This window comes from Sus scrofa, chromosome 8 (genome assembly GCF_054392235.1).
Source record: "Sus scrofa isolate SSC_HxYL_T2T_F1_AM1 chromosome 8, Sscrofa_HxYL_maternal_Yorkshire_Landrace_v2.0, whole genome shotgun sequence".
In the NCBI taxonomy this organism is placed as follows: domain Eukaryota; kingdom Metazoa; phylum Chordata; class Mammalia; order Artiodactyla; family Suidae; genus Sus; species Sus scrofa.
The window spans coordinates 69,422,940-69,449,063 of NC_139390.1; positions in this window are offsets into that span (position 1 = coordinate 69,422,940).

The following is a 26,124-nucleotide window of genomic DNA, read 5'->3' on the forward strand; positions in this document are numbered from 1 at the left end:
GGATGTCACAATGTGTTACAGTTGATCTGAATGTCATACAAGTCCAGTGGCTCATATAACCTCAAGCGCTAGGAGGCACATAAGCAACATAAGAAACTTTGAGACTCAGAGAAGTGGCAGGAAGAGTAATTTCTGATGAGAGAAGAAAAATGGAAGTTAAAAAAACAAATCCATGAAATATTTATGGGTTTTGCACGTATCAGTCTAATAAGAATGCAAATATTGTGAATGCTTTCTACTCATACAGTACTGACATTTACCAAATAGAATTCTGTTATTTGACCTCCTTCTGTAAACATTGACATTGCACTCACATTTATAATAGATTTCTGTCTGTTTTACTGCAGTTGAATGTTTCCACTGGGAATGTTATTAGTTATTATGGCTGAAAATGCACCTGCACCAGCTGTGCGGCTAAACATAAAGAAGGCACCAGCCAAAATCCCCGAGTCTCTTAACAGACCTTTGCTGCATTACTGCCATGGATCCAACATCCATCCTGAAACAGCAGGGAGGAAAACTTCTTCCAACACTTCATTTCCATAGAAATGAGGATCTGACTTCTCTTCTCGCTTTCCCTCATAGCAATATTTACTGTTCCCTTCCTTGCATCCTAATCTTTATCATTTATCCATTAGCTATAGATCGTCTCATGTTGCATTAGTAAAAACTATTGGAAAAAGAGGATGAAGTCAATCGAGTCATAGGAACATAGAAATGTTAAGAAAAAGATCAATGCAAGCAGTTTATTTAAAAGCAAAAAAGTACAAAGTGCATGGGGAAAAGCAAGAACTTGGCCTATTTTTTCAAGCTTTAGAATTATACATAAAAATTACATTGCCGAGATGCTCTCTAAGATCAGAAATATACCCCCCCCTCAATTTTTCATTTAATTAAGCTCTTGAATAGTTATATTTTTGGAATTCTGTGAATGGTTGGGACTGGGACAGTACTTGGGTCAATTTAGAGTAAAAATGCTAAGAACAGTTTATGCAATAGCTCAAGCTGGAGGAACTAGTAAAGCACTAACCCAAAATATGAATTTAAAAAATCTTTCATAGATAGTGTCTCTTTGAGTCAATAAGGGTATTTATAGACACTAACATGTTTTTATTATACTACCAACTGGCCCGAATATTTTTGAATAAAATGACGCAAAGAGGTTATTTTTGATGTTATGTATCCAGTAGTCAACTTCATTGTATTTGATTATTTTTGAGTTTTTTACTTTAAGGAGATTTATCAATCTCATATGATAGGCTCAATCTTGACTTTGTTGACACTTCTGTGGGTTAGGTTAAAATGAACATTCCATTTTTCTGATAATCACTGAATCATTTTTTGTTGCTTTTATTTTTTGGAGAGGGTCATGGAGCAGACATGACTATTAGTTGACCCGTGAACTGGACCAGGCAAATTAGAGGCTCCTCATCCCCTCCCCTGTCCTTGGATGGGTATTCCACTTGTCTTGCCTGCACTAACATCTGTCTCAAGAACTCAGCCTTGAGACAGTAAGATGTTGTTGAGACCAGCTGGATGGCATATAGGACTGCACCCAGTTAAGTCTTCAATATGAAAGTTTTTTGGGGGCCACACCCATGGCATATGGAAGTTCCCAGGCTAGGCGTCCAATCAGAGCTGCAGCTGCTGGCCTATGCCACAGCCACAGTAATGCCAGATCTGACCTTCATCCGTAACCTACACCGTAATTCACTGCAATGCATCTGTAACCCACTGAGCAGAGCCAGGGATAGAAACCACATCCTCATGGATACTGGTCGGGTTTGTTACAGCTGAGCCACAAAGGGAACTCCTATATAAACTTTTAAGATTACAGTGGGCAGGTGTAGAGATCTGCTTGCTTTGCAGATGCCCAAGACAAGCTTCGCATATATGTTCTCTTGCTTTTAAACCTGCCGCCTACCAATTGGAGTGCTCTCTGCTTCTTTCTTTGGTCTCTCCTTGCCCTCCACCTACAGAGGCCAGCTTCAGATTTCACCCAGAAGCTCCCAAGTGTGTGAACCAACATTATTCCTGCTCACAAAATTATATTCTCATGTTTCATTTTGTTTGCATTGCCTCCCAACAATTTATTCATGACTTTTTGAAAATCGGTGGTAACAAATACATAGATGCTAGTTTTTAGTCAAAACTTTAATTAGTATCATTTATTCAGTAGTCTTTAATCTAGCTAATATGCTTTAAACACTATGCTCCTGGATCATATTAGGCATTGGAGAAATAATCCCTGCTATTAAGAAAATTCAAATGCAATAGGGATGATAGATAAGCAGAAATGTACTTTAAGTGAGGGAACTTTTTTGTTTGTTAGTTGAAGGTCTGTGATTGAAGAGAATAAAATTTGATTAGAGGAAACAGCATATGCAAAGGCCCAGATATAGTTTATAATAATAATGATGAATAGTTTTATTTTCATCCTTACAACAGAGTTTTTCATACCACACTGTAAACCTCACACCTGGAACTCTGAAGAGTTTTGCAAAATTTACAAAGCTATAAAAAGTATGAAAGGTGGTTATTCTAAATTAGGAGAATTATGTGTGTGCATGTGTGTGTGGACATGTGCACATTAATACCTGCGTTTTGTTTGAAGGTGCTTTGAAAAAATGCAAACGGGCAAGTCCTGTAACTTATTTTCCTAAAATCATTTCCAAAGCCATTTTTGCCATTATGAAACCAAAATCAAGAACAAGGATATCTCTATCTTCCAGACATTTTCAGTACTATAAGCTTCTACACTCCCCAGTTTTTCTGCTTCTTGTAGTCAATGCTTGTATTTGTTTCTTGTTTTTGCTTTGCTTTTTAGTGCCGCACCCGAGACATATGGAAGTTCCCAGGCTAGGGGTCAAATCAGAGCTGTAGCCACTGGCCTACGCCATGAGCCACATCTGCAACCTACACCACAGTTCATGGCAATGCTAGATCCTCAACCCACTGAGGTAGGCCAGGAATCGAACCCGCATCCTCATGGGTCCTAGTCGGTTCATTAACAGCTGAGCCATGAAGGGAATTCCTAATGCTTGTATTTGAAAGGAGAATCATGTTGCCATAAGAAGAGTACCTGCTCTCAAATCAGGAAGGAGTCAGTCCCAGGCACTAACTGATGTACAACACCAATCAGTTTTAGCTCAGCTTCAGCTTTTCACATCTGTAAAGGGAGAGTACTACCATACATAGTTGTCAGAATTAAGGATGTTATACTTTTCAAATATAGGAATGTATGAACACTTATTATCATGATGCTTATCTTCCTTGATTTCATCTCAGTGAAGTAATTCTGTGTGAAGATATTAGCAATCTAATATAAATTATATATTTTGGACTATCCCACTTGGATTGATCCTATGCATTATATTCCTTTTATTTTCCCCTTCTCACTACTTTATAAAGTAATTGACCTATAAAAAAATTATAATTTATTAAATGCATATTCATTTGAAATACAAAAATTAAAATGGCAAAAAAACTAGATATAATAGTCCTGTAACTCAACAAATGCAAAACCTAATGCATTTTGATCAAATGTAGAAATAAAGTGTAAAGCAAAAAAAAAGAGAAAAATAGTTTAACTATCTTCATTGATTAATTTCTTTATCAAATATTAAAAGAATTTTAAATAAGTTCTCTAGGTCAGATTCTTGTAAGGGAAAATATGAAGAATGAGAAAGAAATTATGATTACTACAGCTTTTGACAGAGGTAGAACTTCATATATTCTGGACATGTAACAAGAATTAAGTGTATGAATATAATTCAACGTAATAGAGCCACAATTAAAGTTCTGCCAACTATTTATGGCCTTGGGAAAAGCAACTGATCATTGAGTAAGAATAATTCTTAATCACATGATGTGCGGCACAGCAGCTGCCTCACTCGCTTTATTAGTCAATGCATTCCCATGTCAAAGTACCATTCTTACTACCTAGAAACTACTGTGGACAATAAATTGTTCATATTGCTCATACCAAATTTAGATGGCCAAGGTTAATAAATATCCTATATGGTTTGTTCAGTTATTTTAGAAATGCAATAATTAATTCAATCAACAGCATAATTGGATTCCTGAAACAGAAAGACAAAACTTCAGTCAAAAAATTAATCTGGGAGTTCCCGCTGTGACACAATGGGTTAAGAATCCAGCTGCAGTGGCTTGGGTCAGTGCAGAGCTGCAGGGTTTGATCCCCAACCTAGCACAGGGGATAAAAGAATCTGGCACTGGGAGTTCCCGCTGTGGCTCAGCAGTAACAAACCTGACTAGTATCCATGAGGATGAGGGTTCGATCCCTGGCCTTTCTCAGTGGGTTAAGGATCCAGTGTTGCCATGAGCTGTAGCATGGGTCACAGATGTGGCTCAGATCCTGCTATGGGTAGTCCAGTAGCTGCATTTCCGATTCAACCCCTAGGCTGGGAACTTTCATGTGCTTCAGGTTCAGCCCTAATAAGCAAAAAAAAAAAGAGCGAGAGAGAGAGAAAAAAAATCCGCATTGGTCACAGCTGTGGCCAGATTCAAATTCTGGCCCATGAACTTCCATATGCCACAGGTACATCCATAAAAGAAAAAAAAATAATCTGAATACAAATTCTACAGATTTTTTTGTCAGATGATTACTAATTTCATAAAAGCTAGACAAGATATTATAGGAAAGTCTGCTCTTAGGTACAAATTCCACAAACTCCAGTGGAATTTCCTATTCTGTATCTTTAGAACATCGTGTTTCCAATTGTCTCAGTAATTAGTTCTATGGGCTAGGTGTTCTTTCAGAACTTTCATTACAATTACAATGAAATTGTAAATAGACCTATGTTACATCAAAACTATCTAATATCCACTAAACAGCTGTGTTATAATATTGGTTTTCAAATTAGTTTAATACCTTATGGCTGCCCATTTACCTTTACAAGAATAGCAATAAGAGAAACGTGATAATTTTCTTTTTAAAGCATTTTTTGTGCACTGAATATTGTACAAAACATGAAAAATGTCACATCTTAATGCTCATTACAACCTCTAAGTAGGTGTAATTATGGACAAAATCCTAAAACATAGACTCTAAATCTATTCTGAGCATTATTTAACTTGAGGAAGCATCATTTTGAAATATTCAGGAATGAGTTTTCTCATTTATGAAACAAAAAGTTTAAACTAGTTGCTGTCTAACATCTTCCCAGATCTAAGAGTCTGTGTCTTATTGTTTCCTTAGAATTGTCCAAGAAAAAGCAACAATTTCGCCATGAAATAGGGGCCAGGTGAAGTGGTCTTTGTAACCCATGTATTCTATATAACCTGTGAGTGATTAGAGAATTTTCTCTAAATAATAACTTAGATATTAATATCTGACAATAAAAGAATATTTTTACAAGACCACTCTCTAGATAGTAGAAATGGCAAGTGTAGAATTGGCAACCCTTGATTTTGAAAAATATAGAGAATGAGGAAAGGGAAGAGTCGAGGCCAGAACAAGTGAGTGAATAGAAGTAACTTACTGACCTGGTGGACATTGAGGTGGAGAACTTTTGAGAGGGACAGACTTGTTTTGGGCATGTGCTATTTGATTAGGTGTATTAGGTACTGGATTAGGCACTTGCTTAAATTATGCAATATATTGAGATAATAAAGTATTTTAAGGCCTTAAAATATATTGCCAAATTATCCTTTAAAAGGTTTGGACAATTTATCATGTCTACAGGGATAAGCACAAGACTGCCTGTTTTTCCATATGATTAGTGCTAATATTTAAAATATACCAAGATTTTTGCCAATTTTTTTAGGTCAAAGAAATGATCTTGAAGGGGAAAAGCAGATTATCGGTTTAGAAAGCTTAATCTGTGGCATAAATTTTATCTGAAGAGGTCATCATAATTGGCTATAAAAGGGTAAAATAAATAGAAATTAGAAATCATAAGTAGTAGCTAATGTTTGGATTGTAAAACATACGTTGGGTCAATTTGAGATGATTGTGAAATTAAAATTACCTATCCAGAGTTCCCATTGTAGCACAGTGGGTTCAGAATCTGTCTGCAGTGGCTCAGGTCACTGTGGAGGCACAGGTTCAATCCTTGGCCTGGCACAGTGGTTAAAGGATCCCATGTTGTCGCAGTTGAGGCATAGGTCACAGCTATAGCTGGAATTCAGTCCTTGGCCTGGAAACTTCTATATGGCATGGATGTGGCCAAAAAAAAATTACCTATCAGGGCAAGTATTGGTAACTTGATGTATTAGTTATCAATTGCTGCTTAATAAATGACCAAAAGCACAGAGGCATAAAATAACATATATTTATTATCTATATCCATATATTAAGAATCTAAAAGTGGCTTGGCTGGATCATAGGCAAAGGGTTTTACAAGACTGCAATCATGGTGTCAACCAAGCTCTGTTCTTTCAGGAGCTCAGCAACCAAAGAGTTGTTGGTAGAATTCAATTTCTTATAGTTGATAGGATGAATGGAGGATGGAGCCTTTGACTTGATTTGATTTGATTTGATTTGTCTTTTGTCTTTTTAGGGCCACACCTGCACATATGGAGGTTCCCAGGCTGGGGGGTCCAGTCAGAGCTATAGCTGCTGGCCTACACCACAACCACAGCAACGTGGGATCTGAGCCACGTCTGCAACCTACACCACAGCTCACAGCAACGCTGGATCCTTAAACTGCTGAGAGAGGCCAGGGATTTGACCTGCATCTTTATGGATACCAATAAGTTCGTTAATTCGTTAACCACTGAGCCACGTCGGGAATTCTATTGTGTGTGTGTGTGTGTGTGTGTGTGTGTGTATTTTATTTTATTTTCCTGACTGTCAGCCAGGAGTGCTCTCAGCTCATAGGAGCTACCTTCAGTTCTTTGCTGGTGTGATCTTCATAAAACATAAAATGCAGCTTACTGGGAGTTCCTGTTGTGGCGCAGTGGAAATGAATCTGACTAGTAACTGTGAGGTTGTGGGTCCAGTCCCTGGCTTCACTCAGGGAGTTAAGGATCCAGCGTTGCGGTGTAGGCCACAGACGTGGCTCAGATCCCGAGTTGCTGTGACTGTGGTGTAAGCCAACAGCTGTAGCTCCCACTTGACCCCTAGCCTGGGAACTTCCAAATGCTGCAGGTTCAGCCCCAAAAAGAAAAAAATAAATAAACAAAATAAAATAAAATTCAGCTTACTTATTCGGGCCAATAGGAGAATCTCACTCTAATCTTCTAAAATGGAGTACCCTATGATATAACCTATTAAGGATGTGACTATCCCATAACCTACCTTTTGATTAGAAACAATTTAGACATTTTGGCCACACTTAAGAGCTGGATATTATAAGAGGTCATGAGTCACTGAAGAAATCCCTAGGGTATATTCATTACGCCTGTCTTAGGTTACCAAAATATAGTGTGTAGGTTTTGGTTAGGATATATATGACTACAAGTATCAAGGTCTCTTTCTAAAATTAAAAAAAAAAATAGAGGGATTATTGTTTCGCAGTGTAAGATAATCCCCCAACTGGTGGGGCAGTTCCAACATTGATATTGTAGCTTAATGAAGTAGCTCATAGTAGTGTCGTCATCATCTCTCCCTGTGTCATCCAGAGCTTCCATGCTGTCTCTTCCATGGTCACAAATTGAACTCAGTCAGCTCTAGGCTTCAGGTATAGATATCAAGCAATGAAGAGACAGAATGTCTGTCATTCACTTTTAGTGAAAGAAGACTTCTCAAATCCATTGGATAGGACTGAATTATATAACTGGCCCTAGCAGCAAGGGTGTCTGGGAAACATGTGGTTTTTTCAGATCCTAGAGTTCTGGAAAGAAGTACTCCATTAAAGATGAAGCTTGAGAGCGTGACAGCTGGCTGTACCGACAGTATCTTACATAGTATTAAAATATATTTTTTAATAAAAAATAACACTTTTATCCAAACTTTGCATATAGATATATTTTAGTATATACAGCATTTGTAGAACAAATTATCCTTCTTCCTAAAAGATTCAAAATTTCATCCTATCAATAAAAAGCATCTGTTTTATTTCAGTTTCAGCTTTGCCTCTAGCAGAGAAATCTGTTTCTAATCTTTGACATAATGGTTCCTCTGAGAAAAAAGAAACACCAGTGAGAAATGCCCCACCCTTCTCACCTCCAAACTCACCAAAAACAAACTGCTGTCCTTAAGACTTCAAAGAGGCTCACAATTAGAAACCCTGATAAACAACTGTATTTTTGATCTCCCTTCAGTAAATTCCATACAGTGTGTTATTTCATTTTCCCATCTAAGGAAGGCTTCACATGCAAGATGACAGCATATGCTTGTTTCAAATGATGCCTTGGCTCAGGTCAAAGAGAACTCCCTCCTATTATTTCTACTTAAAAGAAAAATGTCATTTGAAATCCCAAGGTAAGGCAACAAATTGGCCATAATTCAACAATGTCTATGGTTTTATATGACATTTGGCACATTTGAAATCCTCAAACAAAATTGAAGTTTCAAATTACTAGACTATCTTCCTGCATCTTGAAAATTGCTTCAAAAGACTCTCAGGCACTAATATATTTAGGATCCAATTACAGGCTCTCTGTAAACAAGTAATTTTCCTAAGCAGCTAATAAAGTTTTGTGTCTTTATTCATTGTACTCTTGTTGATAGATAGCAAAGAAAATACAAATATGTCAAAGGATTTTTTTCTGGCAATTGAGTGTTTCTGAAATCCTATTCTTTATTTTGCATTATGGCTTGCAAACTGCTATTGCTAGTTTTCATTGACAAAAAAAAAATTGTTGTTTCCCAGATGTAACAACAAAAACCCAAAAATTTGGAAAACAGGACTTAAATAATGAAATGTTTGAAATAACACATAATTTAAAACAATAGCAGTTGATAAGTAGGATAAATGTTACCCAAAGATAACATATGTTTTATCTTAGATGCCAAGTGGAAGAAATATATATTTTATCCATTAAAAAATACTTTCATATCACTTGCTATTTATTCCAGTCTTTCCATAAAGTGATGCTCTTGTTTTTGTTGTAGTTATTATTAATCTAAAATGATGTTTCCAGAAATAACACCCCAGTGGAACATAAAAATATGTATGTATATACACACATGTGTGTGGTTGCACAGACATATACACACATATGCATAAATACCTGTATATAAATACACATTCATACATGCATACGTAAAGTTTCTCCATCTAACTTTGTATGTATGCACACACACAAACATATACATATAGGATGAGTTATACCAACATTTCTAATTTCAGGTCAACACCTCAAGGCCAGAGCCTTCCTTTTTTAATGACCGCAACCATATAATATAGTTTGAAGTCAAAGCATGTGATGCCTCCAGTTTGTTCTCCTTTTGCAAGATTGCTTCGGCTATTTGGGATCTTTTGTGACTTCATACAAATTCTAGGATTGTTTTATTTCTGTGAAAAAATGCAATTGGAATTTTGACAGGAATTGCATTGAATTTGTAAACTGCTTTGGGTAGTGTGGACATTTTAACAATGTTAATTCTTCTAATCCACGAGTATGGAATATCTTTCCATTTATGTGTATTTCTTCAGCTTTTTAATCAGTACCTTACAGTTTTCAGTGTACAGGACTTTCAATGCCTTTGTTAAATTTATTTCTAAGTACATTATTCTTTTTAATGCTGTTTAAAATGGAATTGATTTTTAATTTCTCTTTCTAATAGCTATTTATTAAGGTATAGAAACAATGAATTTCTGAATATTGCTTTTTTATCCTGCAACTTCACTGAATTATTTGTTCTGACAGATTTTTTTTTTTTTTGGTGGACTCTTTAGGATTTTCTGTATATGGATATCATCTGAAAATAGTGACAATTTAATTTCTTCCTTTCCATTTTGTGTGCCTTTTATTTACTTTTCTTGACTAACTTGCTTTGGTTAGGATTTCCAATACTATGTTGTATGGAAGTGATAACAGTGGGCACTTTTGTCTTCTTCCCAATCTTAGAGGAAATGCTTTCAGTTTTTCACCATTAAGTATCAAATAAATGTTAACCATGGGCTTGTCATATATGGCCTTTGTTATGTTGAAGTACTTTCCCTCTATACTCATTCAGTGGAGAGTATTTTTTAATCGTAAATGGATATTAATTTTTGATGAAAGCTTTTTCTGCATCTACAGTCATGATCATGTGATTTTTATTCTTCAGTTTGTTAATGTGGTTTATCACATTGACTGATTTGTAGATATGAACCATCCTTGCATCCTTAGAATAAATCTAACTTAATCATGGATTATATACCATGATTTTATTGCATTGTTGATTTTTGTTTACTAATATTTTGTTGAGGATTTTTGCATCTATGTTCATCAGTGATATTGGCCTGCAATTTTTTTCTTGTGATGTCTGTCTGTTTTTGGTATCAAGGTAATGATAACCTCAGAAAATAAGTTTGGGAGTGTTCCCTTCTATATTTTGGGAAGAGTTCGAAAAGAATTAGTATTAATTCTCCTTTGAATGTTTGATAGAATTCACCAGTGAACTGCCTGGCCCTGGCTTTTGTTTGCAGGGAGTTTCTAAACTACTGATTCAATCTTTTTACTAGTGATTGGTTTTTCAGATTTTCTGTTGTTTCATGATTCAGTCTTGGAAGGTTATATGTTTTTAGAAATTTATCACTTCTATGTTGTCTAATTTTTTGGTGTCTAATTATCTCTCAGGGGCAGGTCTTAAAAGTTGGGGTGCCTGGTGTTGGGCACAAACCCTTTGCTTCTCAGGGAGTAACTCTGAGCTTTGAGCTCCCTCTTAAATGTGGGTCACCGCACCAAGAGCAGGGTTTGTGGTGAAATTGTGTCGTAGTCTCTCCTGCCCACTTTGTTGTGGAGTTCTTCTCATTTGCTTAATGTGCCACCAGTTTTTAGGGTTTTTTTTTTTTTTTGAGGAAATTGTTCCATATATAGCTATAGATCTGGTATGTCTGTTAGAAGAGGTGTTTTTAGGATTGTCCTCTGTCACCATTTTGAACTGGAACCCCAATAATGCTTAACTATGTTCCTCTATTGACACCGTTCTTTACACTGTATTATATTTACGTTCCTATACTACCTGTCTATAAGCAATTTGAGGATAAGATATAAACCTCTTCATCCTCAAAAGCCTCTTTCAAATAATTAATGTTACAAGATGTTTCATTATTACGTGAATGATTAATGATATGTTGAATAGTTTGTACTTTTCTATGAGCGATGTTTTCCTAATACCACAGACAATATATAACATCATGATGAACTTCAACCATTATGATAATTATTAAATGTATCTTCTGTTAACATCCATGCATCTAAAAACGTACTTGAGCACAAAACAAATGTATGAAGATTTACAAAATAGACATACCTGGCCTAATAGCCATATGATTATACTACATCTTCAGGTGATACTAGTTATATGGGTTTCTGAAAATGAATGTGGTCCAAGATAAAAGTAATGTTGCTATTTTAACTAACAATGAATGCCCATTACATGTCAGAAATCCTGTACATATTATCTCAATCAGGAATATAACAGCAGTGAGGTGTTATTTTTCATATCCATTGCACAGTGAATGCTGCCCAGATTCACTCAGCCAGTAAGCAACAGAAGAAGGATTCAAAGCCAGCAGCTTGGTATCAGTCGACATGCTAAACCACAATATGTTACGGAAAATTTGTAGAAGAATAACCAAATTTTGGGTGGGAAGAAGGGCATTTAGAAAAGAAATAAAATGCCTACAAATGATCCTTCAAATCCAAGAGGAATCGTAAGACCCCCCCCCGCCCTTAAGTCCAGTTCTAAGATGTCAATTGATGTCTCAAGTGGACCTAGAAGTGTAGAGAAGTCTAATTAAACATTTGATTCAGGAGTTGTTTTCCTAAAACAAGATTAGAAAGGTTAAGAATAGATTTTTTTCAGGATCGTATAAGGGCTAAATAGGTAATAACCTATTTATTTCTTTCTATTTCCTAATTGGACACAGAAACATTTTGATGAAAATATTTGCGGGGAGCTGAGGAGATACAAGGACGCAAAAAAAAAAAAAAAAAAGACCTTGCCTGATGGCAGAAAAACCTGAAGGCAAGTTCCTAATCAAGGAAGGGAGCTCACCTGAACGGTACATGCCGAAGGTGGGCCTCTGGACAGGATAAAAGCTCACCTGAATAGTACAAGGCAAAGGTGGGCTTCTGGTCAGGATAAAAAGCCTGCCTGCATGGTACAAGCCAAGTGCAGGCCTCAGGTTACACAGCTCTCATTTTGATGTTGATGGGGAAGAATTGGGGCTTTCCTGGGAAAACAATTTCCATGTTTGCACTGGAGAACATGGATTGTTTCTCGGGTGACCTAGTCTTTCCTGTTTTATTTGTTATTCAGTTTTCCTGTCTTTCCTGACTATTTACTTATTATTTTTATTTTCCATTCTTATTTTCCTGTGGTGATTTGTGATTTAACAAAGTTACAACAATAATATAATAAGAATTTCATCCTAAAGGACTTTCCCCTATTTAAATCCAACTTAATTAAAACATAGTGTTTATCTACTAACTAGTTACATAGTAAACTTTAGAGTTAGGATTTTAATGAGGTTTATAGAAGTTAGACATATATTATTCTTGACCAAAAGACATCTAGCTATGAGTTATAGAAGATTTTAAGTGATATCTAGTTAAGTTGGTTTATATTTTCTTACACTGTCTCCCTGCCATAATGCTTTAAAGATAAGCGCCAGTCTAAAAACAAGATTTGTGAATGCCCAGTTCTTGTGTCCGTGACCTCTTCAACTTGTGGAGACTTGCTGGCCATGGGATGATTTGTACTGAGTCTCCTCCTTTCCACATGATGTATTGTACCTAATTGCCCTTAAATTGTACTCACTAAATGTAGTTAAGACGGAGATGTTAGAACGTGATGTATAGCTGCTGTGCCATGTAAAAGTTAACCAATGTACTTTTAACACTGTAATGTAATCTGTAGTGAAAAACTGTCTATATAATCAACCACTTATGTCAATAAAGTTTGAGCAGTCCAGCACCCTGAAAGAAGGGACAAAGAGGCTGTATCCATGTTGTACATTCGCCAACGCGCGTCTCTCTCCAATTGGGAAAAAGTGTACACTCCCTGGCTGCCAGAGCTGGCCTCTGGCAAATATTAGTTTTACCATTATAAGTAGCAGAAGGTAAGCTATGTATGGCTTTTGCCCTGTGGAAAGCACTTACTAATATGTTACTTAGCCTGAAGGGCATCTCTTTTCCCGCCCCCATGTCACTGGCTCTGTTGGACACTACAAGCCCCACGTTGAGGGCCTCAGCCAATCACTTCAGCTTATCAGAGCAAAGAGCAAAGGAGACTAACTACATTTTCTCTGCAGACAAGCAGGTAAAAAAGAGAGGCATGGACCACGGAGTCAGTATGCTCAAGTCTTTCTCCCCGATTCACCTAACGAATAAGTCACGCCATCCTTGAGGAAAACTAAGTAGCAGAGAAGGTTTTTTTTTCTTTTTTTTTCTTTTTTTTTTGAGTGAATTTCATTAAATTCATGAAAACCAGGGAAAAAGAGAGTTCCCCTCAAAATATTAAACCTCTGGAAATGGAACTGGCTGTGGGAAATAAACTAGAGGAGATTAAATGGCAATCTGGATAAACAATCCGAGTTATTTAAAAGATCAGAATAGAAGTAAGTGAGAACAAAGGCTCTTTAGAATAAATTGGGACTAGGGCAACATAGACTTGTATACAAAAGACACTGTCTGTAAGGAAGTGACTCAAGGAGGTAGGAAACTGTTTAAAATTATAAATAATTCTAGTGACAAAAGAGAAAATAAATGGACTGAAATAAATGAATAGGACTTGTTAATTTGTAAAAACACGCTTCTTAAAAGCATCAAGGACATATTCCTAAGAAAGTCTGCTCTGATTCCAATCAGTATCAAAGACATTGTATTGAGAAACTTATTCTTTAAAATCAAAGACCTTGAGAAACATTGGTATTTGAAACCATGTCAGGGACAAAAAGATCCCAATAAAATATCTTTAATTTGGGACAGATCAGAATGCTGAGACAATCCATCTTTGAAGGAAGAGCCTATGAGAATGTTTTCCTTAATCCATTAGAGCAAATCAGAATATTCACTGTTTCTTAGAGAACCAATCTAAGCACTGTATGTTTAAGCAGTGTAGCATGTGATGTATCAGATACTATTCCGAGAAACTGCCTCTGAATATAGGTTTTCCCTACCTTGCCTAGCGAATTTAGCAACTTAAGGATTGTCTTCCCATTGGTTTCATTATCTTATCAACAGATTTTTACATAGGAGACTTCTAGTGAAATGAGATTTATTTTTAGTTAAAAAAGTAATTAATCAGCATTGTAAAAGTAATTAGTAACAAAGGAAAGAGTTTCATTCTTTTTGAGTGCTTATCCTGTACAAAGTTCCTCTAAGTGCTTTTCATATATTAACTATTTTAAATCAGTTACTATTACTATTGCCATTTTTAATGGAGAATATGAGTCATAGAAACTCACACATTTTATAATTTGAAGCGAGAATTTCAAAGTCAGGAATCATAACTCAACATCAAATAAAAACTCTGAAAAATTAATGCTATCAAAATTCTATCATCTAGATGTAAACATTATTGAGTTTATTGTGATTCCTTGCAGAAATTTTTCCAATATAAACACATACATAGACATATATTCAGAGTTTTTTAGAAAAATGCAATTAAATTACAATATTGTTTTATAATTTTTTTCATACATAAAATATATCTTTAATATTCTTTCATGGCATTCTAGACTTGAGTCATAACTTTAAGAATAAATTTTGAACTTATATTATTGAATCAAATCTTATTGTTTAACATTTAATTTGTTTTCCTATTTTTACTTCTATACAGAAAACAAAAATGAACAATCTGTACATTCAGTGTTGCAGAGATAAGCAATCATTTATCATTTAAGAAAAATTTTAGGAGTTCCTATCATGGTGCAGTGGAAACGAATCCGACTAGGAACCATGAGGTTGCGGGTTCAATCCCTGGCCTTGCTCAGTGGGTTAAGGATCTGGCGTTGCCGTGAGCTGTGGTGCAGATTGCAGATGTGGCTTGGATCTGGTATTGCTGTGGCTGTGGTATAGGCTGGCGGTTACAGCTCCGATTAGACCCCTAGCCTGGAAACCTCCATATGCCGTGAGTGCGGCCCTAAAAAGACAAAAAGACAAAAAAAAAAAAAAAAAAGATAAATTTTAGTTTATATATGTTAATGCATTTTGTTCATTTGTTTTTTGCCATATCCACGGGCCTAAGTTTCCAGGCCGGGGATCAAATCTGTTCTGCCTCAGAGAGAAAAAGCCAGATCCTTAACCCACTATGCAACAGGGGGAACTCCTATTTCGATATGTTTAATGACAGTTCATTATGACAGCTATTAAAGGCATAATTTTAAGTACTTACAATAAATAGACAATAATATTGACTGTTTTTCCACAATATTTCGTTATTGATATACTAGATTTTGAAACATTTTAAAAATGTAATAAACAACAAACATCTCATTTTAATTGGCACTTTTATTTATAAACAGTTTAATACTATATTGTGATAGGTTCTACGTTTATTTCCTAGTAAATGTTTAATAAAATATTTGACCCTTTACAATGTGATAAAGATAGATATCACATTTGTGTGTATTTGCTTGGCTTTTTAAGAACTAGTTATATAATATAAATGTTTTAAAGGTATAATATACAAATCAAATAATGTTACCAATTCAGAATGGAATTTCAAAATAGTTTACTTAAAAGTCTGCTATTTCAGTGATTTAAAATTATGGGAAAAAATAGTCATGATTTATTTCTGGTTTCTCTGACACCTTTGGATAAAGACGGCACCAGCTGCCTTTCAGAAAACATCATTCATACAGTATTGAGGAAAGATGACGCCAATAACATAATACTCTAGGCAAGAGGCTTCCTGAAATTGAACAACATCATGACCCTTCTTAGAAAGGACTTTCCTATTGTCAGGATTATTTAATGTTCTCCAAATATTTTCTCCTGGTATTTTTATAGTTTAATTTTTTTACAGTTAAAATTTTAATCCATCTGGAATATGTTTTCATTTGAAAAATGGGATTCATTTTGATACTATTTATTAATAGATATTTAAGATCTTTCCTCAAAAAATAGGTTGTTGCAGTATCATGTTTTAACAATCCATTCTTTTATATTTAATGTGAAATCATGTCTTATAATTAAAATTTGACCTATATTAAGTAGTGTTAGGTATGTTTATTTCCATTCATCTCATTCATTGGTCATTTATCTTGGCAGAAGTATAATACTGTTCTAATTATAGGGAATTTCTTAGGCTAAGGGTCGAATCAGAGCTACAGCTGCTGGCCTAAACCACAGCCATGGCAATGCCAGATCCAAGCCGCATCTGAGACCTACATACACCACAACTCATGGCAACACCAGATTCTCCAACCCACTGAGCGAAGCTGGGGATCAAACCCACATCATCATGGGTACTAGTCCAATTTGTTTCTGCTGCACCACGACGGGAACTTCCTCTAGTATGCCTTTTTATCCAGCTAGATGAAATACTCCTTTCCCCATCCTTTCCCATCCAGATATTCTTCTAAAAAGAAAAAAAATAATACTTTAGATTTCTGCAGAGTAAAATTACAGAAGAAATTAGAAGCATTTGATTTACATGCAGAGTACATAGTTTTGTGTTCAATTTGTAGTTGATCAATCATTGTAGTCATTTAGTAAGCAGCTATCAATTACTTTCTTTTTTCCAGACATACAATGGTCCGAGGATATACTAGTGGACGATTAGTTACAGGAAGTGCCTTCATGAAGTTTATAGGCTATTAGGGATAACATACCTTAAACAAACCATGACAAATGTGACGTGCTAAGAGTGAAATCTGAGAGGTATTGTTCCCACGTAAGACAAGGGAGCAGCCATCTGGAGGGTCAGAAGGACAAGCTTCCACAAGGAAGTGATATTTAAGGTTTCACGGGGAACATCAGCATGCATTAGTCAGGAAAGATAGTAGAAGCTTATTTGGCAAAACATATTTTTACCTGTGTATTTGCTCATTGTCTATCTTCTCAAACTAGAATGTAAGTTCCAGGGAATTCCTGTTGTGGAGCAGCAGAATGGATCTGACTAGTATCCATGAGGATGCAGATTCAAGCCGGTCTCATTCAGTAGGTTAAGGATGCGGGTTGCTCTGAGCTATGGTGTAGGTCGCAGACACGGCTCAGATCCTGCGTTGCTGTGGCTGAGGCCCAGACGGGCATCTGTAGCTCTGATTTGACCCCTAACCTGGGGATATGCCCTGGGTGTAGCCCTAAAAGCAGGAAAAAAAAAAAAAAAGAATATAAGTTCCACAAAGACAGTGTACATTTCATTCACTGTCATGCCCTGTGCCTAGCTTTGTGCCTGGCATAGAAGGAGGGAGAGGATGAAAAAGAGGAGAAGGAGGAGGAGAAGGGAAATGTTATAGTGGAAAGACTGAAGACAAATGACATTTTTTTTGGTAGAATTTAAGTCTATGTGTCAGAGCACAAGAAGTAAACAGAGGCAGATATGGTGAAGGATTTTAAAGGCTACCTTTAAAATTAATTCAATTCTAGGGAGTTTCTCTGAGGCATTGTCATTGCAGTGGCTGTGGTTGTTGCCTTGGGGCAAGTTGGATCCTCGCCTAGGAAATTCCACATGCCTTGGGCCTGACCGAAGAAGAAGAAAACATTGAATTCAATTCTAATAGCACTGAGAAAACACACAGATATTAAGAAAGGAAGTGATATTGGGATTTTTCTCTTTCAAAGCTCATTTTGGCTGCAGTCCTGAGTGTGGATTTGGTTAACAGCAAGGGACAATGTGGAAGTTACTTACTTGGACTAGAACAATAGCAGTGGTGTTAGCAAGAGGTGGACAGAATAAGAAATCATACAGGCGGGAGAAAGGCAGGATTTGATTCCAAGTTTTATGGAATAAGAAATTAGGGGTAAATTGTGAAAAAGTTGACTACTAAATTGTTTGGCATTTAAGTTGGGTGTAGTCTTGACACATCCAGACAGAGTTATCAAGAAAGTGGGTAAACCTGAATCTACTTTGAATTTTAGTTGAGGGACATCATTGGTAGAATATTAAGCAATTCTGTGGTTGCTTTTCACTTTTTACCTATTTTTAATTAGTGGCTTACAAGATAAGTAAAGATAGGCTAACCCAGTTTTCAGGTGATGCAAATCTGAGACCACTTCGATAAAAATAAAAATAAAAATTAGATAAAAATAAAAATAATAATAGAATATTTTGCATATGATGGTTGTCAGTATTAAATGAGATGACTGCTTAGTATTGTGTCTCTGAATTAGTAAATGCTCAATACATGGCAGATGTTAAATAGAATGATTAAGAATTAAAAATAATATTTTTAGGAGGGAAAAATAGGACATCTGAAGAGATGCAAGTTAATAGAAATAACTTAACTCATGTGCAGTGGTTTGAAGGAGTGAATTCAACAATAGAATGGAGAAGTCTTGGCATTGTATCAGTTCATGAGCAAAAGTTGCAGGTTTTTCATTTGACTAACAGGTCAACCTGAAACAGTTCACAGTATTGAAAGCAGTTTAGGATAAGGAAAAACTCCATTATCTACTAAACATACAAAATGTGATAGATTATCTTCAAAATATAGTATCACACACAGGGTTGCATCCAGATCAACCACGATTATGAAGGACGCAGGAACATTTCAAATAAGGAAGGTTTGAAAGAACTAATAACTGTTTTTCTTGGAAAATAATTCTAGAGAAATATGAGCAACATGAGTAAATAGTGATTAAATTATTCTGCTTTTCCAGAAAATAGAGTAATCATGATCGTGTGGAATTTTAAAGAAACCCGTTTTTAAGGAAATCACTTATTCGATGTAAAATTAAATTCATAAATCCTACCAAGAAGTAAGCTTTCTCTTAGTGTAATTACATGAATGAGGGTAGATACCTTTCTGTTGGAGTGTGGTCGGAAACTGGTGAGCATCTAAGGCTTCCCTTATTGTCAATGAAAGTCACAAAATCACATCAAAGATACCCTGAAATAATATGTATCAAACTGTAATTCCACAGTTGTCGGTTAGGTTAGCACGTGTTTAACTCTGTATGTATTTTACAGACTATTATAACATTGGGTATTCTATTCAAGGGTAATGCCAGAAGTAACATTTAGTTGAGTATACTATAGTTGCATTTAGTTTAGTCTACTATAAATTATAATTTATTTTTTAAAAATCACATTTGGTCCTCACAATTTGTTTAAAGCACATTTATTACACTAGAACGATTGTATATCTAAGAACCTGACATCTAAATAACAGATATTACTTCACACTAGTATTTGAAGTTCTGGCTTCAGAGTATCTTGAATTCTATCTCTTTGCTTAGATTCTGCATTTTATAATTTTACGGGCTTCTGCTTTGAACCCTCAATATAAAGGGTTTTATGATTTTAAAATGCAAAAGAACTCTAGCCTTTATCTTGTCTGGTTTTTTTGTGTGTGTGTAAAAAAGGAAGAGTTAAGCCTCCCGAAAACAGACCACAAATTGATTAACCCCATCAATTAACATTGTGATGAAATAATTTAAATAATAATGCCAAAGGTAGCCAGACTTTTAACTTTCAAGCATGCCTTTGTCACTGGGCTAAGGACAATATATGAACGAATTCATGCGTCATCACAGCCAAGCTCTAGGATAGGATGAAGAAACTGAAGTACAGAAACATTTCACTAGTCCAAGGTCACACAGCAAGTAAGCGTCCCAGCCAGAATTTCACCTCAGTCAGTGTGATTATAGAATCTCTATTTTTAACATATTAATTATTTTGGTGGAATAATTAAAACTTACACATGTCAAATTGTAAAGAACAAAATAGGTACAGTAGATTTAAAAGATAGTGCTATTCAATACCTTTACAAATAATGGAAAAAAAAAAAGGAATCAAACATGGGTCCATATTACATAAGAAAAAAATCTATTTTTTAGACTTTGGAGATAAAAAGAATATATTGCTCTAAATGCTCCTTAGAATTTCCTTGAAGGGATTTTAAGGGGAAGGGTTTGAAATAATTACAAACTCCAGGCTTTTCCTTACTTCCTGCAGCAAGGTACTTAGAGAAAACTTATCTCATCTAAAGCCGGATTCATCTCACAAAATTCAACTATTTGGTAATATTACATCATTGCCATTTTTATTGACCTCCCACCAGATGGAAAGCATCGACTCTAATAATTTTGCCTTGGAAATCCTAATGTTTGTTGTTCTGTTGGAGAGGAAATAGCATATTGTTACATCTCTTCCAACACTGTTCTTATTATTAAATCAATGATGCCATTTTCCATAAAAAGGGTTCCATAAGAACATAACAATCTCATAAATAAAACAGGCCCAGCTTGTCTGGTGAACTGTTTCTTACACATCAAATACTGCCAGATGCTTTAAAGGTACTGGTCCTGGACCACAATGTTATTTTGAATATATTATTTATATCACATTCATTTATCCAGTTCTTTCCTTGAATAAATATCATTATTTTGTTAGCCTTAGCACAATTAAAAAGACTTCTGGTAATTTCATCATGATCTTCCAAAAGGAAGTTAAATATTCAAATCAGATCCAAATCACGGAAACAGACCAGAGCTACCTAGAAGTAACAAGACTCTCTTCATCTTGTCAGACTTGACAGTATAATTCATTATAGTCCAATAGATGCTTTTGGTGGCTTGAGAAAGGTGAGACACTTTACCTTTAGGGAAGTATAGAACTTTTTTCTTAATACAATTATGAGTTTGTAGTTCTTTAGCCAGATACTATGACCCATAATATAGAGGTTTGACTGGCAACAAACCAGTGTAGGGAGATATTGATGAATATAAGATTATTTGCTTTTGTTCATGTCAGATGAGTAAGGAGAGACAGGATTAGTGGATACAGTATACACACACACAAAGACACACCCATTACCACCACCTCCATCACCATGGCTTAAAAGTCATGGTGGATTCTTCAGACTTAAAAACAGAATAACAATATAATCATAAAGGAGACAATTTAGTTAGCATTCTTAAGGGTCATATTTGGATTTATAATGTTTTTCTGTATTTGATAGGAAAGCATTTTTAACATCATATGTATCATAGACTCCCAGTTAAAATGATACAATTGTTAACACTGAAAGATCAAGGGACCCAAGCACTGTTGTAGAAATAAATGCAATTGTTAATGAAGTCTTCCTTAACTTTGTGCATTGTATAAATTTAACTCAGACAAAATTACTTTACTCTGTCTATAAAGCAAGAATATACTCATCCTTGTAAAACTTCACTCCATCAAATTATGACCATCCTTCTGAGTGGTTTTAGCCATATCATATCAAGAACAAGAATTAATGAACTATTACTAACTAATACTTAAACACTTATGTGCTAAGAATTTTGCTTAAATATTTTATGTTAAAATATGTAAACTTACCTAATAGGATTATTATTATGTGTATTTTACCAGAAGTTAGCACAGTACTATGTTATTAAGAAATAAAGAGGCATAAAGTATGTTTCTATAACATAGAAGTTCTATTTATTAGATATTTTTGTTAAGATATAGAAAACTAATGGTGCCAAAATATTAGAAAATAATATATTTTGTTAGTAGTGTAGCAATAGTTACAAGCTCAAAATATTTGAGGATTAGTATTGACTAGAACAATACATTTTGAATTTGTAGGCTATGTAAAAGCTAAGCTGAACTTAGCATGACAGATAGAATTTGTACAACTTAAAAAATGGAAGGAATTCCTTCCTAAGTAGGGATCAAATGTGAGGCACAGAGGCTGTCATCTGTGTTGAATGTAGTAAAAGCAAGTTCCAAGAAGGGACAGAGATACTACAGTGGGTAATACTGAGAAATGAGATTAATAAATGAAAGGAAAAACTAATACCAACCTCTACAAAACTGACAGCTTGAAGTTTAGATTTTGATATAGAAGACCATTAAGACTAGGCCAGGAACTTCCATGTGCTGCAGGTATGGCCGTAAAAAGAAAAGAAAAAAGAAAATATTACAGAAATTTTTGGGTGGATCATAATGTGCATAGGTTACTTTCAGAGAGGTATTATGGCAGTAAGAGCTACATTATTCTTCAAGACCTCAGGAGCTGAAATACTGTGCAGAAACAAGAACTCAAAGTTAGCAGCTGTGGTGAGGGATGGGAGAGTATCTCTGTTCAGACAGCAGGTAGGCTGTGCTTGAGATTTACATATCTTGAACAAATAAGAAAACCCCAGGCTTTTCAACTGAATCTAAAGAGAACTAAGTGGACAAACATATTTAGATCATATTTAGACCAATTCAAGATTAGTGTATAAATTTACTTTTTCTCTTTTTTTTTTTAGGGCCGCACCCACAGCATACGGAGGTTCCCAGGCCAGGGGTCCAATTGGAGCCATGGGCATCCGCAGCAATGCGGGATCCGAGCCACATCTGCAACCTACACTACAGCTCACAGCAATGCCGGATCCTTAACCCACTAGGCAAGGCCAGGGATGAAACCTGGTCCTCATGGATGCTACTCAGGTTCATTAACCACTGAGCCACAAAGGGAACTCTAAGATTAGCATATAAATTTTCAACCTTTAATTGTTGATTCAACATCAGATGTGTCATCCCTCAAAATACAAGGTGAATAGGCTAAACTTCATGCTATAGTGAAACCCAAAATAAAGAGAAGTATTTATTTGGAAGCGCTTATATAACTCAAAACATCTTCCTTCAGTATTTTAAAGCATACTTGAATTTAATAAAATTATCAGGGGAACAATAAGTAATATTCAATTGGTCCATTCTTTGAACATCATCCAACTTTCCTATAGACACTGCTTATGAAAACTAAAAAATCCTTCGCAATATTTTTGTCTTCATAATCTATTTTTAATATATTTGATCCAGATATTCCTACAGAGAGCAAAGCAAATGTTTCAAATTATAACTGTCAAGCTCATGGAATTTTCAAAGATTTTTGCAGTTAGAAAAGCATCTTAGACTAATTTGTCATAGAAAAATAATTGGGGTTTCTGTGACCCTCAATATGTGTAACCAAATTTAAGTGTATTGACTACTATTAGCCTTGAGAATAAATCATATGATGGGTTTTTCCATATAGTTTTATTAGGTGTCCATAACGCATAGATTTTTTCCTGTATAATTATCAGAAATCTTATAATTTGACATAATTTGGAGAAAAAGCTCTATCAATAGAATGATTTATTTCAAACTCTTTAGGAAACTCCCTATTTTAAATTGAGATTTTTTTCTCATTCTTGATTGTCTTCAATAAGAAAGATATACCTGTAATAAGTTGTTTTGAAAATGGATTTATTTTCTAAGCTATGCATGTGGTAAAGGTCCTTATTAAATGTATTAAGTTGGTTAATGTTTACAAATTGATTTCTTCTGAACTCATCTTGTTTTAACAAAACAAATGTAGTTTAATAAAGCCATTATCACTTAATAATAACATTTCATTTGATCACAAAATTTTCACAGAACACTACTTTTATAAAGATAAATGTGTTAGCTAATGAATTGTTAGCTCTTATAAAATAAACATACACCAAGACAAATACCATATGATATCACTTATATGTGGAATCTAAAACTTTCATATAGATACTGCTTATGAAAAACTAAAAAAATCCTTCACATTATTGAAACAAATTAACTTATTTACAAAACAGAAACAGACATAGAAAACAAACATGGTTACCAAGGAGGAGAGGGAGGAATAAATTAGGAGTTTGAGATTAAAATATATAAACTACTATATATAAAATAGATAACCAACAAGGATCTACTCTTTAGAACAGGGAATTTATATGTAAAATCTTGTAATAAACCCAGAATGGAAGAGAATGTAAAAGAAGAATATACATATTTGTATATAAAAACTAAAATATAATAAGCAGCATGTAAAGCATTATTGATGAATTTAATTATGTTTTTCTTTGTTAAAATTTACCAAATTTACCAAACATTAGTCTTTAACTTGGTAAAGTATTCCTTTAGGACCTCATTTTCACAAGTTTCCAAGAATTTATACTATAAAAAGAATTGCAGATGTTGAAAAACCAGATCCAGTACATTCAAATAGTACTAATGAATTGATTCACTATTTTTTAGAGCAAGAGCTAGAGAATAAGATCAAAATTGTCCTATTTAGTTCTTGTAGATTTCTCTCTCCTAATGATGCTACACATCAGTTGGCTCTAATTCCAGATTTTCTATTTCTCAGTGTAGAATAGAAGATAATGTTTCTTCCTGCCATCTTCATAGCTTCAAATAGTAAATTACATTTATTTGGAATGAGAACTTCTGCATATTAAAGGAACTGTAATATCACACAGCAACGGTCTAAGCTCCACCACATACTAGTCTGAGACCTGACCTCTTTATGATTCCAGTTTCTTTTTTAATAAATAGAAATACTTGTATTACTTGTTATAGACAGGTTGTAAAGGTGTTGTGAGCACATCAACCATTCGTTATTTTATTAGATCTCTATGCTGAATAAGAAATTACAAATTTAGGAGTTCCCATTGTGGCTCTGTGGGTTAAGAACCCAACACAGAGTCCATGAGGATGCAGTTCAATCCCTGGCCTCATTCAGTGGGTTAAGGATGCAGCATTGCCACAAGCTGCAGCATAGTTGCAGATGTAGCTCAAATGTGTTGTGGCTGCAGCTGTAGCACAGGCGCCAGCTGCAGCTCTGATTTGACCTCTGTATACCCTAGGAACTTACATATGCCACAATTGTGGCCCTAAAAAGAAAAAATAATAGTAATAATAAATTACAAATTTAGCTCCTTAAAGCAAGACATTTATTATCTCACTGTTTCAATGGGCCGAGAGTCTGGGCCTGGCTCATCTGGGTCCACTGTTCAGAGTCTCACAAGATTGCAGTCAAACTGCTACAGCTGGAACCAGGTCCTCATCTGAAGCACAGGGTTCTCTTCCAAGCTGATGTAGTTGTTGGCAGGATTAATTTCCTTGCAGCTATAGAACAGATAGAATCATGTTCTTCAAAGCCAATGGGAGACTCTCTTCAAAAAGGCCCTAGTAGCTTTTTCACACGTTTTCACTAATTAAGTCAGGCCCACCCAGGTGAATCTCCCTTTGATTACCTCAAATGCAAATGATTTGGCACCTTAATTACAGCTGTAAAATCCCATTACCTTATAACTTAATCACAGGCATGAATCATATTCACAGGTCCTGCTTACGTTCAAAGCGAGGGGATTATACAGGGGGAGGGGACTGACAGAGCTTTCTTAGCACTCTGCCTACCACAGATAGCTGCCTACAACTGGCTTTTTGGGTACTTTCTTTTATGTACATTGGTAGGGTTGTACTCTATACAGACGTCTAGGCATCCAATATCCAGGTCAGTAAGTGGTATTATCAGCCTTTTTGAATTTTGCCCTTTCTTTTGAATACATAGCGTTATCCCATTTTTGTGATAGATGAATTTCTCATCTGAAATGGTGTTCTTCGTCTTGCAGGCGAAGGCAATTAGATTTTTTTTCTCTTCCTGGAGTGTCAGCCATGTCCAGGAATACATTATTTCTGTCCAAGATGGCATGTATAACAAAAGTCAGAAGTAGGAGCAGTCTCTTCAGTCACTGTCGTGATGCCAGGCACAGCTGCAATAACTAAATCTTGAGAGTCCACAGTATGACTCTGAGTATCTACCAGTAGCAGATTAAGTTTGGCCCATGAGTCATTATTGTAGATACCCATTGCTTATTTGGGCTGAGAGGCCTCTGTTTTTCCATGTGCGTTCTGGTCCTTTCCACAAAGACCTTCCCACTTTGTCACCATGTTCACATACTTCAGGTCTGGTTCTCTGAATCAGGCTTTTCCCCGAAGTGCAAGTATCTCTCCTCAGTGATGGGCAGCCAGAAGCAGTTGCTGGAAATGATCTCTCAATGGCTGAATACCAGTTGTGAGCTGGCCTCTTCCTGATTTCATCAGAAAAGAAAGCTTTT